Genomic DNA, 4807 nt, shown 5'->3' with positions numbered 1-4807 from the left:
TTCGTTGGTTCGAATCCTGGGCGCGGACATGGCACTGCTCATCAAACCACGCTGAGGCAGCGTCCCACATGCCACAACTAGAAGGACCCACAACGAAGAATATACAACTATGTACTGGGGGGCTTTGGGGAGAAAAAGGAAAAAAATAAAATCTTTAAAAAAAAAAATTAGTTTTGCAGTGGGAGTGAGTTCACCTCAGTCACTGATAATGTTGATTGACTGATCTAATAGCCACTACCAACCCCTTTCCCACTTACTACCTGATAGTCTTGAGGCTGAGAAAGCCAGCTCCTCTCTTTCCCAGACTCCCTTGCAGCTACAGGTAGGCTGTGACCCAGTTCCGGCCAATGAGTGTCTTGGGGGCTTTTGGGAAATATTTTTGCTACTGGGTAAAAGGGGAGAGGCCTGAGAGGAAAGGACTCTGTCACCACCCCCATTTCCCTGCTCTTTGCCTGTTGTGTGATGTCTGTTTGTGATGTCTGGAGCTTGACAGCCATCTCGTGAGCATGAGGCAACAAGCTAAAAGGCAAAAGCCAACAAGTGGAGGAATAGAAAGATTCTGGGTTCTTCATAAGATACTTGACCTCCTAATTAAACCCAGAAGCCTCTTTCCTCCAAAATTTTAATTAAGAAGCTAAGAAATATCCGTATTGTTTATGTCTGCTGTCAGTTTGGTTTTCTGTAACTTGTAGCCAAAACATCCATGCTCCTTCCCAGATTACACAGGAGCAGGGCTCCCAAGTGTTCACAGAAGGCAGGGAGCTGATGTGAAGGAGAGAAGTGGGCTGGACAGAGATTCTGGCAATTGGGGGATTTGTGCCCCATAGAAGGGGGAGCCAGGACTCATCTCATCAAAAATGCAGGCTTGGCACTGGGCATCTCTTGATTTTCAAGTGCTATCAGTGAATTCAAAACTTAAGAACACTCTACCGCAAAGAAAACTCATCTGTGGGCCCTTTCTGGCCCACGTAGCTGCAGTGTGCAGCTCCTCACTGGGGTTTCCTCTGTGTCCCCAGCAACCAGAAAACCTCATGACTCGAGCCTCTCTGGACCCGACTCGATTTGAGAAAGAAACTCTCACACTGAGAAGTCTTTCTCCCTACTGCCCTGGAGGGACACATTGAGTCCTAGTGCAAAGAACAAGCATATGAACTCAGCAGCTGCCACTTCTACAGAACTCACTAACGCCAGGCTCTGCTCTCTGCTTCAAGACAAAGCTGCCATAACCGTATTTTAATTTTACTTCCAAAAACTTCCAATTTTCTCCATAAAAAAGGAGAAAAGGCACACAGATTCATTTCTTGTTTTTCTCTTTTGCTGAGGAAGATTCATCCTGAGCTAACATCTGCTGCTGATATTCCTCTTTTTGTATGTGAGTCACCACCACAGCATGGCCACTGACAGATGAGTGGTGTAGGTCCGTGCTCAGGAGCTGAACCTGGGACGCTGAAGCAGAGCATGCTGAAGTTAACCACTAGGCCACCAGTGCTGGCCTGAATTCATTTCTTAAACTCCAGGAGATTCTTCCTGCTTCTTGGACAAGGTGAGTTAATTAGAACAGGATTAGTGATGCTGTAGTTAGGGAGTTAAATATTTCCAGCATGAGCAATGAATCCTATTTCCTATTTAAAAAAAATGCAATGATTAAATACAATTTCCTACCGCAGATATTCGAAACAAGCTTTGCAAGAACCATGGCCTCAGGCTGAAGAGGTACATTCCAGAAGGGATCAAGACAGAACCAGTGGGGTTAAAGTGGCCTCTTATAGGCAAGCTTCTCATTCATTCATTCATTCATTCATTTAAGTAAAATTTATTTTCTCCTCTGTGCCAGACACAGTTCTAGGCACTGGAGATACAGGGATGAACACATCAGAACACTGTTTGTCCCTGTTTCTATGGGCCTTACTTTCTGGAAACCTAACCAGAACCTTCCTCCACCTGCCATGTGTCCATAGTCTCTCCAGTCCAGAGTTTCCCATTGTTATGGGCTGATTCACATCCCCTCCAAATTCACATACCAGAGTCCTCACCCCTAGTACCTCAGAACGTCACTGTATTTGGAGATAGAGTGTTTTAGAGAGGCAGTTAAGATAACATGAGGTCATTAGGGTTAGGGCCCTAATCCAGTATGACGGGTATCCTTGTAAAAAGAGGAAATTAGGACACAGACACGCACAGAGGGAAGACCTTGTGAAGATGCAGGGAGAAGATGGCCATCTGTAAGGCAAGGAGAGAGGCCTCAGAAGAAACCATTCTGCCGACACCTTGATCTCAGACTCCCAGCCTTTGGAATTATGAGAAAACAAATCTCTGTCATTTCAGCCAACCAGTTGGTGGTACTCTGAACCAACTTAAAAAAGCAAATTTGCTTGTTATTTTATCTCAAAATGAGTTTATTTGTGATATAGCCAAACGAACTGTAATTCAGGAGCCGCATGCTATGACAAACCACAGGCAAATCCAGAAAACAAAGCAGGGGGGCTGCTTTTATAGAGAAAAAGGGGGAGTAGGGAGGGGACGGGGCTGTTCTAAAGGAAAGTCCACTGGGGGAAAGTAACAGTTCAGGGCGGAAAAATCTTCTCATTGGCTGAGCTGTGGCATTTCTCACTGGCTGAGCTCTGGCATTTCTCATTGGCTGAGCTGCGGCATTTCTCATTGGCTGAGCTGTGGCATTTCTCATTGGCTGAGCTGCAGCATTTCTCATTGGCTGAGCTGTGGTGTTTCTCATTGGCTGGGCAGTTGCTGGGTGAGGAGAGAAATCTTCCTTCAGTAGTAAAGCAGTTTCACTTCCTGTCTGAGATGCAAGCGCCCTCTTCCTGTTTGGTGTAATTGATCGGTGTGAGATAGCTCTAACCAACGCAGAACCTAAGTCCTTGAGACTTATTTAAAAAGAATTTCCACAAGCAGATGAGGGATTCATCACCATGCACGTGCACCCAAGTTTTCTGTTGCCTGTTCTGCGAATGGGAAGGACGTGCATCCTATACTCTTGGGAATTCCTCCTTTGGACAGTTCCCAAAGGGCTTCTAGATATCCAGCTTTCTTGGAGGCATAGCAAGCCCAAATCACAAATACGTATCTGATTCCCTCAGCCATTAGATCTAAATCTTCTGACACAAGAGATCCGTTTTGGGTGGGGTTCTTTACCCTCTATCAAATATTCCAGTGTGTTTCAGGGTGCAAACTCTTAGTGCCTCCCTTTCCCATCTCTAAAACAGGGGTAATATTGATGTCTACTTCACAGTTGACGTAATAATAGCACCTCATGGTTACTATGTTCTAGGTGCCATTTGTTTCAGTTTTCTCTCGCTGCATAACAAACGACCCCAGAATGTGATGGTTTAAGCAATCACTATTTTATTATCGGTTAGATTCTAGGGGCTGACTGGCCTCAGCAGGAACGTTTTTCTCCTTCATGGGATGTTGGCTGGGGCTGTCATCTTTAATTCGTCACACTACCCTAGTAATTTTACACGCGTGAACTCCATCAATCCTCAAACGATCTCACCATGTCGCCATCATTATTACATCATTTTAAAGACCAGGTTGGGAGACACAGGGTGGTCTCCTGTCACAGCAGCCCTGCTGTTCTGTCATCGTCCAGCAGAGGGCACCACACACCCAGTCGTCGCCCCAGGGGACGTCGCCCACCTCCGGTTCCTAACATCCTCCCAGCCAGGGCTTAAGCTTACCACGTGCCCCGGGCTGTGCTGAACGCTCTGATGAACGATCACACCTGAACTTCACAATAACGTCCCAAAGTTGAGTTTTACAGAGGAGGACCATTGAGGCTCAGGGAGGTCAGGGCTAAGGTGGCACCCACAGCCAGTGGTGGCGTGGCACTCGGTTGAGGACAGTCTGATCCCAAACGTTGACCAGTGCACGGTCTTTGGGGGAGACAAGACCTCATAAGCCACATGGGAAGAGGTTTTGCCTTTGCTGTGTGGGTGGTCTGCCTTCCCATTCACCCCTCATATAAGGAGGTACTGACCTGACTGTCGCCGTGTAGCAGGAGGTGCCTCCCGCAGGGGACGTGCCCCCATCCCAGAGACATCAAGGCGGCCTGTGACTTGCCTTGGTCCACGTTGTGTGAAGGGACACGCTGAGTGCCCTGTGCGAGCAGAAACTGTGACAGCTGCTTGGAGGTTTGGCCACCGTCCTGCCACCACCAGAAGAACACACCCAAACGGGGGCTGCCCCTTTGGCTTCTAGACTGAGGAAGAGCCGCACCCACTGCACTGACGTGTCATAACACGCGTGAGAAATAAACCTTTGTTGTGGCTCCCAGTGACACCGACAGTCACAGCTCTCCAGGTGGGCAGCGAGTGGGGATCCGGAAGCTGCCCCACACCCCACCGTGTCTCAGCAGGTGGCAAGCCACTCGTCGCTCACCCAGTCTGCAAGTCAGCGAGGGAGGCGCTCGAGTTGATAAACCAGAGCGGACTCAGAGCTGTTTCTATAGCAACCGCATTCACCCACTTTCGCGGCAGCGGGCTTTCCGGAAGGGCGGGGAGAGGAGGCTGCACCCAGAGGGATGGGAATTGCTGGGCTTAAGGGGTAAGGCTTTGAAACCCAGTAGATTCGGGTTCAAATCCCACACTCAGCTATTCTGTGATGTTGGGGAAGCCTTTAAACTTCCCTGAACCTCAATAAAACGGGGATCGCAGTCGCTCTGTTGTAGGGGTGCTGCACGGGTTCCAGGAGATCAGGCGTGGGACGCGCTGGTGTGGCCCATTCTGCAGCCTATGCGTCGTTAGGAACGGTTCCCCTGGTGACAGCCGGTGCCAACCTGCCAGCCGTGGGA

The 4807-nt window shown here is 48.7% G+C and overlaps 1 long non-coding RNA gene across 1 annotated transcript; it reads right to left on the bottom strand.

Annotated features, from left to right (window-relative positions):
• Window positions 1-2378: 2378 nt before the first annotated feature.
• On the bottom strand, window positions 2379-4417 carry LOC139085503 (uncharacterized). The gene is made up of 2 exons (XR_011543839.1): window positions 3995-4417; window positions 2379-2819 (listed from the first exon to the last, which is right to left on the bottom strand). It is a non-coding gene; the product is annotated as an uncharacterized lncRNA (long non-coding RNA).
• Window positions 4418-4807: the final 390 nt, after the last annotated feature.

The sequence above is a fragment of the Equus przewalskii genome, chromosome 9 (genome assembly GCF_037783145.1).
Source record: "Equus przewalskii isolate Varuska chromosome 9, EquPr2, whole genome shotgun sequence".
NCBI lineage: Eukaryota > Metazoa > Chordata > Mammalia > Perissodactyla > Equidae > Equus > Equus przewalskii.
Note: the sequence above shows the minus strand (reverse complement) of the source record. Positions and strands in the feature narration are given on the sequence as shown.